We start from the raw sequence: 11,053 nt of genomic DNA on the forward strand, positions 1-11,053 counted from the left end.
CACTTGAACTCAGGAGTTCCAGAACAGCCTGGGCAACATGGTAAAGCCCTAACTACAAAAACTACAAAAATTAGCTGGGTGTTGTGGCATGCACCTGTAGTCCCAGCTGCTCAGGAGGCTGAGGCAAGTGGATCACTTCAGCTCAGGAGGTGGAGGCTGCAGTGAGCTGTGATTACAGACCACTACACTCCAGCAGCCTGGGCAACAGAGTGAGACCCTGTCTAAAACAAACAAACACACAAACAAAAATCCAGTATTCTTTCTTTCTTCTTTCTTTGTTTTTTTTGTTGTTGTTGTTTTGTTTTTTTTTTAGATGGAGTTGCCCAGGCTGGAGTGCAGTGGTGCAATCTCAGTTCAGTGCAACCTCTGCCTTCTGGGTTTAAGCAATTCTCCTGCCTCAGCCTCCTGAATAGATAGGACTACAGATGTGTGCTACCATGCCCGAATAATTTTTTGTATTTTTTAGTAGAGACAGGGTTTTACCATATTGACCAGGCTGATCTTGAACTTCTGACCTCGTGATCTGCCCGCCTCAGCCTCCCAAAGTGCTGGGATTACAGGCGTGAGCTACCGTGCCCAGCCCCAGTACTATTTCTTACACATAGTATATATTCAGTGAGTATTAATAATTATATTATTATTATTAAATAGACATGACCTCATTTTCTGTTTGTCCACTCTAATGGAATGCTCTATCCTTGAACTCCTGGATTTTAATCCCTAGTTTTTTCTCCTAAGAGAAGACAGAGTTCTAAATTACCCCTTCAAGAAATTACTGCTTTATTAATACCTAGAATGAAGCAGTTGAAGGCATCACTGAAAACTGGCAAAATCTGGAGGCTCTAGACAACTGCAATGGGAAGAGTTTCATCGTTTCATTAGAACCACTCGCCAAGATCCTATTAAGAGAAAATGGGGGCCAGGCAAGGTGGCTGATGCCTTGTAATCTCAGCACTTTGAGAAACTGAGGTGGGAAGATCGCTTGAGGCCAGGAGTTCAAGACCAGCCCGAGCAACAAAGTGAGACCCCCTCCATCTCTTAAAAACAAACAAACAAACAAACAAAAGAATGGTGAACACATGGGAAAAACTAATGAATGCAATCCTGTTAATGAACTACTCAAATGCTTGACCAAAACACAAGACACTCTCTGGAATTATGATTGGCAAGAAATACATTTTCCCTTTGGAAACTCTAGCATCCCCATATGCCTCCTCTTTTTCCCCCATCTCAACTTTGACTGAAGCCCTTTAATGCTTTCTATACTGAGGGGCTTTTCAGAGGAAACAGAGACAGGGTGCTTTGCTCTGTGGTGGGCGGGTCACAAGTATCCGACGCCCAGGCCACGCACCTCTGGTGCCAGAGCCCTGGCAGCTCAAGGCCATTAGGACTAAGGGTGGTGGCCGAGCTGCTGCTTCCCTCTCTCCAACTAAGGAGCTGGTTTCCCCAGGGCAGGTCACTCGCCTTCTCTAGTCCTCACCTGTAAAGAGCATGGGTCTAAATACTCTCCAAGAGTAAACAAATCTATGATGGAGTCAAAGGGGAAATGGAGAAAGATGGAGGTTTGAGAGGAAGACAGTGAATGTGATGCCAAGACACTTACTTTCAAGGGTCAAGGGGGGCATTCAAGTGTCGACGACAAGAAATAGAGAATGGAAGGAGCGCTAGAGGTCAGGGTGGCTAGAGGTGCAGTTTCCAGAAGTGAACTGAAGAAGGACAGAGGGCGAGGGGTGAAGATGAGCGAGATGGCGGAGTAAGTGACCTGTGCAGACAGGACCTACAAGTTTAGGAGGAGGAGAGGGTGAACTGGAGGGTGCAAGAGGGGGCCCCAGTGTCCAGTGATGTGTGCTCCACAATAACGGAGTCACAATAAGACACGCACAAAGGCAGAAAGAGGCAAAGCGAGGAGCGAGGAGCATTAGCAGTTCCTGTTGGTAGAGGCGGCTGGGAACAAGGGGGAGAGGGAGCCAGGAACTCGGCAGGGGGCTGGCATTCCAGAGCGGGAGCAGCCCCTTCTTCCCTCCTCTCCAGAGACTGTTAGGAAAGGGAGAAGGGACGACCACAGTGCTCCCACAAGCAAAACTGATGTGGCCTCTCCAGCTGTCAGGGGAGGCTGACCCCTCCAATGTGGCTGCCCAGTGTGGGAGGAACACCCGTGCCAGGTGACCAGAGGGTGTCTCAAAGTTGTTCACTCACAAACACCTCCTTGAGGGGCTTCCTAGGACACTGAGGGTTGAGTCCCTGGTTTATCAGAATCTCCTGGGAAAGAATGTTTAAAATCCAGTTTCCAAGGCTGCGCCTCTAATCTGTGACTTCTAAGGCTCCACAGGCCATTCTGATCCTCAACTCAGCCAGGGATCCCAAAGGCCCAGCACCCAGTGAGGCTTGCGGGAGGGGAGAGGCTTGCTAACAGGTTCACCATAGCCCAGAAGAGCCGAGGCACCCCCCGCCCCCACCACCCAGGCCCAGGAAACACATCACTTAAGTTCCCTAGGGCCACATTGCAGTAAGGGTGGCAGAGGGGTGGTGAGAACTGGAGTCTGCTAGCTCTTCCACCATCCTGGCGTCTTCCTGCTTGGCCTTGCTGAGAACCAGGGGTGCTCAGCCTGAGCTGAGACTGGGTCCTGGGCCCCGCCATCATGTTAGCTTTTGCTAAATGATACTAACGAGGACGATAAAGGAAACCCACAGGTGATCCGGGCGCCTCAAGGAAGTCATGGTTTGTCTTCTGACCCACAATTCTTCTCAAAAGCATTTATAAACTATTGAATTCCACCCTATGAGCTGTGATGCTTTGCTAGAATGTCTTATAGGAAGCACTTGTTTGACTTCAGAAAAAAATGATTGTATCACCAGAGACAAACAGTAATAGGTGGAAATGCATCGTTGTCATGGACAGTTGTGTTTTTTTTTTTTGAGATGGAGTTTCGCTCTTGTTACCCAGACTGGAGTGCAGTGGCGCAATCTCGGCTCACCGCAACCTCCGCCTCCTGGGTTCAAGCAAACATGCTAAGCTTAAAGCATTTAGCCCGGCACCCTTCCTTTCTCTCTGATATTTTTCACTCTATGTATTCATACAATTGGCCCTCTCTATTCATGGGTCCCACGTTCACAGAGTCAATCAACCTCAGATTGAAAATATTTTTATTTTTTAATTTTTTTTTTGAGACAGTCTCACTCTGTTGCCCAGGCTGGAGTGCAGCGGTGTGATCTTGGCTCGCTGCAACCTCCCTCTCCTGGGTTCAAGAAGTTCTCCTGCCTCAGCCTCCTGAGTAGCTGAGATTACAGGCATGTGCCACCACAGCCTACCTAATTTTTGTACTTTTGTAGTAGAGATGGGATTTCACCATGTTGGCCAGGCTGGTCACGAACTCCTGAGCTCAAGTGATGCACCTGCCTCAGACTCCCAAAGTGCTGAGATTATAGGCATGAGCCACCTCGACCAGCCTGAAAATATTAAAATAATAATAATGATAATGCAATAATAAAAAATAATATTAATAAAAACCAATACAGTATAACAACTATTTATGTAACATTTACATTGTATTGAGTATTATAAGTAATCTAGATTTAAAGTATTTGGGAGGATGTGCATAGGTTATATGCAAATACTATACCATTTTATATCAGGGACTTGAGCATTCATAGATTTTGATATCATTGGGGTCCTGGAACCAATCCCCCAGTGGGTACCCAGGGACAACTGTATAAGCAACTGGGTCCTGATACGTAACTAACATTAACATCCTTTATTAAATGTTGAGGTTCTTAAGTATGTTAGTCAATGAAATGACCCATAGAAAACAGCAGTCAGGGTGATGGGCACGGTGGCTCACACTTGTAATCCCAGCACTTTGGGAGGCCAAGGCAGGTGGATTACCTGAGGTCAGGAGTTCGAGACCAGCCTGATCAACATGGTGAAACCCCATCTCTACTAAAAATACAAAAATTAGCTGGGTGTGGTGGCACATGCCTGTAATCCCAGCTACTTGGGAGGCTGAGGCAGGAGAATCACTTGAACCCGGGAGGTGGAGGTTGCAGTGAGCCGAAATCACATCACTGCACTCCAGCCTAGTGACAGAGCGAGACTCTGTCTCAAAAAAAAAAAAAATTAGTAAATAAATGAGGATGATATAGACAAAGGTGATTAGTGAAGAGATGGAAACTATATCCAGTGATTTTTTTTTTCATGTTTCAAACATGAGCCTTGAACACCTTTGTGTTCTAAGAGAAGAATGAACAGATAAATACCATAAGTTTTTATAGGCTTAGAAAGGTATTAGGGGTACTGATTTTCATGCTCCAAATCTGAGTTGACAGGAGGGAAACTGTCGATAGGAGGGAAGCTGATAATGAGAGAAAAGGGCAAGAGGTAACTTAGCCCGAGAGGGAGAAGCACCATCTAGTCACTTCATCCTCATGCAAAATGCTGACGATCTCTTGTATACCCACACTCCTACGTCCCCCTCCCCAGTGGCTTTTTTTTTTTTTTTTTGAGACAGGGTCTTGCTCTGTTGCCCAGGCTGGAGTGCCGTGCATGATCTCAGCTCTCTTCAACCTCCGCCTCCTGGGTTCAAGCAATACTCATTCCTCAGCCTCCCGAGTTGCTGGGATTACAAACGTGCACCACCACACCTGGCTAATTTTTTGCATTTTTAGTAGAGACCAGGTTTCGCCATGTTTTGCCATGTTGGCTAGGCTGGTCTCGAACTCTTGGCCTCAACTGCTCTGCCTGTCTCAGCCTCCCAAAGTGCTGGGAATACAGGTGTGAGCCACTGCGCCCAGGCCCTCTTCTCCCACTTTAATTTTCCTTTTGACTTTCTTGTAGCTTGATAACATACCTGTATCCCCACCTGCGTATTTTATTCTTGGGCTGACATTTGTGGTGTACTTTAAGCTGGAATTTCTGGAAACAGAAAGCTATGAGATCCACAGCAAAAGCTACAAAATGCAGTGGTGGAATTTCAGACACCAAGGCATCTGCATGGAGGAGACATTCCGGGGCCCCAGAGTGGGTGGGGAAGCTGCTAAGAGCCATCCAGTACCCTCAGACCCTATCACCCAGGCAGCAGCCTGCCCAGAGTCCACGTCCTTGGGCGGCTCTGCTCAGGGCTCCCCCATCATCTAGCAGGTGGGGAGATGATGGGGAGCTACTTTCCTTCTTTAATTTAAATGTACCTCCGGGTTTGCAGTAAGTTACAGGGACAAGGGGCTCTAGGAGTCGGCCAGGGAAGGGCCTGCCCAGGTAAGCAAGCCCATGTCAAGCAATCCACAGTCCTCAGGATTCTTCCTCCGGGGGTGGGGTTTTGACTGTGTGTTTTAAAGATGCCTTCATTGTAACAATTAAAGAATCAGAATAAATCTGGCTTCACTCAGAACTTTAAAACCTTCTTGCTTTGCACTTAAAAAACCCTTGGCATGGCCCTGCTTGCCACGGTGACTGATGACAGCAATCCAGACAGACAAGGACACTCACTCGCTACAAATGCTGAGCACATCAATATTTACTTAAGTACAAGCAATGGCCCGAGTGCCTTTTATGTAGTGGGGAGAGAGGAATGAATCACGCAGGTTGGCAGCTGGAACAAGACAGGGAGAGGAAGGGGAGTCTCTTCTCTGGGGAGCAGCTGTCTAAGAGCTGCCAGAAATAGGAGAGGGGGGATTAGAGCTGGGGGAACTTGAACATGGAGCATCCTGAGAGGATGTGAGAGAGGGTGGCCAGTGGGCAGCCCTGGGAGGACCTGATCTCTGCCTGGGAGGAGCCTCAGGCTGCTGCCTGGCAGCCAGTGCCAAGGACTGGAGGGGCCCCAGCCAAGTCTCACTACTGTTTGGAACAAAGAGTAGTTGAATCTCAGCCCTGCTCCCAGAGGGCAGAGGACGGGAGGCAGGGAAGAGTACACCTGGTGAGGGAGGGTTACCCATGGGGCCCCACAGAGCTGCCAGGGGCCTGCAGTTCCACCCTGCCCAGTCCTGGGCTCCAGAAGCCATCTGCCAAGAAGTTGTGTGTCTTCTCTCACATCAGTAGCACCATCACCCCTACTCACACCCCGCCCCTGGCCTAGACCCGGTTTTTCCCACAGAACCCCACTGAGACTTTATCTTCCATTTCACCAGGGTCAAGGAGTGGCTGACGACTGGTAGCCATAAAGGACGTTTTAAGCAGCAGAATCCACAGGTATCCACTTGGATCCTGGGGCTGGGAACATAAGTCCAAGCACTAGGCAGGGAGAGGCCCCAGGACAAGGTGGGACAGCCCAGTATGCACCCCTTCCTGTCTAACTCCTTGTCATTCAGCTGGCCACCAGCAAGAACTGCTTAACCAGCCAGGTGCAGTGGCTCACGCCTGTAAACCCAATACTTTGAGAGGCTGAGGCAGGTGGATCACCTGATGTCAAGAGTTCGAGACCAGCCTGACCAACAGGGTAAAAACTCATCTCTACTAAAAATATTTAAAAATTGGCTGGGCGTGGTGGTGCACGCCTGTAGTCCTAGCTACTCAGGGAAGCTGAGGCAGGAAAATTGCTTGAACCCAGGAGGCAGAGGTTGCAGTGAGCCAAGATTGCACCATTGCACTCTAGCCTGGGTGACACAGGGAGACTCCATCTCAGAAAAAAAAAAAAAAGAACTGCTTAACCTGAGGTGCTTTTGTGACTCCCGATTTGACCACTTCTCTGCTCCAAAGGGCAATTGAGAGAGAAGGAGGAAGGAAGTGGACTCTCTTTGGTCCTTGCTCCTGGCTTGGATAAGAGAAAGGGGGTGTTTACTCCTCCCGAGCCAGGACCTGGCCACCCCCTCTTTCTGCTGTCCCTCAGTAAACACCTGCACTGTGATCCTAGGCATGGTGGCTGTCATGAGGTGGAGGTGACGGGGTCATGGGAGGTGACAGGGTCAGGGAGGGAGCATCTTCTCCGGCACAATGCAGCTTTAGAACCATTGCCTCGGCAGCACAGACTCTGGAGTCCAGCTCCCAGAAAAAACTCCAGATTAGGATATTTCTATTGTTACTACATGTAGGCACTTTATCAGTTGCACTGTAGCTTTTCTGTACTGTACTGGCACGGGGTGTGAGAAAGTGACGTGCAGGGGCAGCAGCTCCCACCCAGGACTAACTGCTGCAGCAGAATTGTGATAACATTGGGAAAATAACAGTAATAACCCATTCTAATTGAGAGTGTATGGTGTACGAGGGAATTTAATCCTTACAGCAACACGATGAGGTTGGCTCTACTATCCCATTTCACAGATGAGAAAACTGAGGCATAGAGAGGCCAAATTACCTCCCACACTCACACAACTAGCAGGAGTCCAAGTCAGGCTTCACACCCAGTTGTAGAAAAGCCTGTCTGGAGAGAAATCTGGGAGACACCTGCTGCTGTTTAGGCCAAATTCTGCCCTGAACCATCACCACCTGGGAAGTGGTTCTTTATTCCTACTTTTCAGTTCTTTATTCCTACCTTTCTACAATTACTCAGGGCAGGAAATCTACCACTCTGGCCTTAATTCTATAAATAGGGAGGGGATGGGTTGGCTGGAAAGCTTGAGAGAAATGTCTAAGATGAAGTGCTTTTTTAATAATCTGTTCAAGTTCACAGTGAGGCAGGAAACCAATTTTCCCCAAACTAAGAACTGAGGAAAGGGCCGTCCTTTGATTCTTACCCCCATTTCTCACCCTTGTGGCCAGAGAGGTGTTGCTTTTAATAAAAGCAATTTCCAGGTGGTGCTTGGAACTCCATGGAACAAAAACCCACGAGAAATGGCTTGGGGTGGGGGCTGCCATGTCCTTCATTTTTCTCTTACTGTTTTCTTACTTCCACCAGGCTGGAGATCACAAAACAAGCCAGAGACCCCACCAAATCCCAGGGTGGGGAGCTCCCCCTAGTGGCCCAATGGGCCCCCTTGTAGATGGCCCCTGGGGTCTTGACAAAAGAAGGGAAAGGAGCGGATGTTTGAACAAGTCTAGAGTTTGGCATAGGAGAGAAAGGTCCACTCCTGAGCGTACACCCAAAGAATAGGGCAGGGACTCAAAGAGATATTTGCACAGCCATCCATAGTAACGTTATTCACGGTGGACAAAAGGCGCAAACAACCCAAGTGTCCATCAGTGGATGTGCGCATAAACAAAAATGAGGTATAACCACACAATGAAACATTACTCAGTCCTAAAAAGGAATGAAAGTCTGCCACAGGCCACAACATGGATATCCTGAAAGACATTATGCTAAGTGAGGTAGTCAGACACCAGAGGACAAAAACTGCATAATTCTACTTATATGAGGTACTTAGAGTAGTCAAACTCAGAGACACAGAAAATAGAATGGTGGTGGCCAAAAACTTGGGGGAGAAGGGAATGGAGAGTTGTGGTTCAGGTTCAATATATACAGAATTCCAGTTGGGGATGATTAAAAGGTTCCGGAGATGGTGGACTTGCACAACAATGTATGTATACTTAATGCCACCGAATTATACACTTAAAAATTGCTAAAATGTCCTGGCACAGGGCAAATGGCAATTTTATGTTATGTATCTTTTACCAAACACAAAAAATAAATAAAAAAGAGAAAATAGTTCCATTCATTTTTTGTGGAAAAATCACATCTTTTTCCAGGTTTTTAGAAATTTTGCCAAATCACTCAATTTAGGTTGAAATTCTTTGTACTTAGTCTCAGCCTAGAATGAAATCTAGGGTAAATATTGTATTGAAATATATTTCATTTAGGAGAATAAAATGTGGTCTTAGGCTGGGCGTGGTGGATCACACCTGTAATTTCAGCATTTTGGGAGGCCAAGGTGGATGGATCACTTGAGATCAGGAGTTCGAGACCAGTCTGGCCAACATGGTGAAACCTTGTCTCTACTAAAAATACACACACACACACACACACACACACACACACACACATTCGCCAGGTGTGGTGGCATGTGCCTGTAGTCCCAGCTACTTGGGAGGGTGATGCAGGAGAAGTGCTTGAACCTGGGAGGCAGAGGCTGCAGTGAGCCAAGGTCACACCACTGCACTTCAGCCTGGGCAACAGAGCAAGACTCTGTCTCAAAAAAATAAAAATAAAAAGGCCTTAGTGGAAGGATAGACAGGTCAATGGAACCGAACAGAGAACCCAGAAACAGGCCTACACAAATAATGCCCGACTGATTTTTGTCAAAGGCGCAAAATCAAGTCAATGGAAGAAAAAATTGTCTTTTCAACAAATGATGCTGAAGCAATTATACATCCATAGATTAAAAACATTAATCTAGATCTAAGCCTCATATTTTGTACAAAAATTAATTTAAAAGTTTCACTTGTTTCTCAGTTATTGAATTGTGTCTTTGTGTGCAGGATATCTTTGCAAAAATCAATAAGCATAAAACTTGATGTAAATTGTACCATGAATATGTAAAGATACAGTGACAACATTAAACTTGTACAAGTTTTAAAACTTAAAAAAAAAAAGATTTAAATGTAAAATATGAAACTATAAACTTTTAGAAAACCAGGAGAAAATCTTTGGGACCCAGGGTTAAATAAAGAGTTCTTAGCCTTAACACCAAAAGTATGATCCGTAAAGGGAAAAACCAGTAAAGGAAAAAGCCCTGTTAAGAGGATGAAAAGATTGGTTACGGACTGAGAGAAAATAGTTTTAAACTGTATCTAACAAAAGTTTATATCTAGAAAATATGAAGAACTCTCAAGACTCAACAGTAAAAAAAATCCAATTAGAAAATGGGCAAAAGAGATGAACAGGTATTTCACTAAAGAGGATATAAGGACTGCAAATAGGCACACAAAAGGACATTCATTGTTAACCATTGGGGAGATGGAAATTTGAAATCACAGTGAGACATCATTACACATCTATTAGAAAGACTCAAATAAAAATAGTGACAACACCAAATGTTGACAAGGATGTGAGGAAACTGTATCTTTCATACATTGCTACTGGAAATGTAAATTGGTTCAGCCACTCTGGAAAACAGTTTGGCAGTTTCTTAAAAAACAGTTTCTAAACATAAACTTACTATATGATCCATTAATTGCACACCTGGGCATTTATCCTGGAGAAATGACAACTTATGCCTACACAAAAATATATACACAAACTATCTGTAATAAGAGAAAACTGGAAAAAGCCCAGATGTCCTTCAGGGGGTGAATGGTTAAACAAACTCTGGTACATCCATATCATGGAATACTACTAAGCACAAAAAAAAGGAAGAAAGGAAGAAAAAAACTACTGATGCATGAAACAATTTGGATGGATCTCAAGGGCATGAGAAAAGCCAATCTCCAAAGGTTACTGGAAGAAAGATACTCTGTATGACTTTTGCAACTTCCTGTGAATCTACAATCATTTCAGAAACAACAAAGCCTGGGGGTAAAACCCAGTGCAATGCTGCAAGACACAAGGAAGAGAAGGGAAGTAAGCTTATGAACCATTTGCCCTGTGCCAGGACATCCAGGACGTGAGCCAGGCACTCTGTATGGGCCATCTTGTTTGATTCCCGTCAGGGCCCTGTGAAGTTGTGCCGTATCCCACATTACAGACAAGGAGACCAAGGCCTGAAGTATAATCATGTCAAACCAAGTCTGTCTGGCCCTAAAGCCTCTCAAAAGGGAGTTGAAGTGTATATGAAGTTTTGAAGTTGAATAGTCACGTCAAAGAAAAGTAAGTTTTTTATTGTTTGCCAAAGTTACCACCATCTCAGAGGTGAGCCTGTGCACTTTATTTCAATCAGTCTTCATCAATCGAATGGTTCATCTCCAGTTTATTCTGTTTGATATCATCCATATAAGCTAATCAGAACAAAGTCCTGCCTTCTGACAGTTTGTGTCCCTCCTTAAATGCCACTTTTGTTATGTCACTTTCTAGCCCAAATAGTTTCTAGGTAACTATTTTTTCTTTTGTTGATACATTGTATTTTATATGTTTATGGAGTACATGTGAGTGTTTGTTACATGCACAGAATGTGTAGTGATCAAGCCAGGGTGTTTGGGGTATTTATCCTCTTAAGTATCATTTCTATGTGTTGGTGTCATTTCAAGTCCTTTCTTCTA

Source organism: Aotus nancymaae, unplaced genomic scaffold, assembly GCF_030222135.1.
Source record: "Aotus nancymaae isolate 86718 unplaced genomic scaffold, 86718_ANA_hifiasm-v0.15.2.pri h1tg000016l, whole genome shotgun sequence".
Classification (NCBI taxonomy): domain Eukaryota; kingdom Metazoa; phylum Chordata; class Mammalia; order Primates; family Aotidae; genus Aotus; species Aotus nancymaae.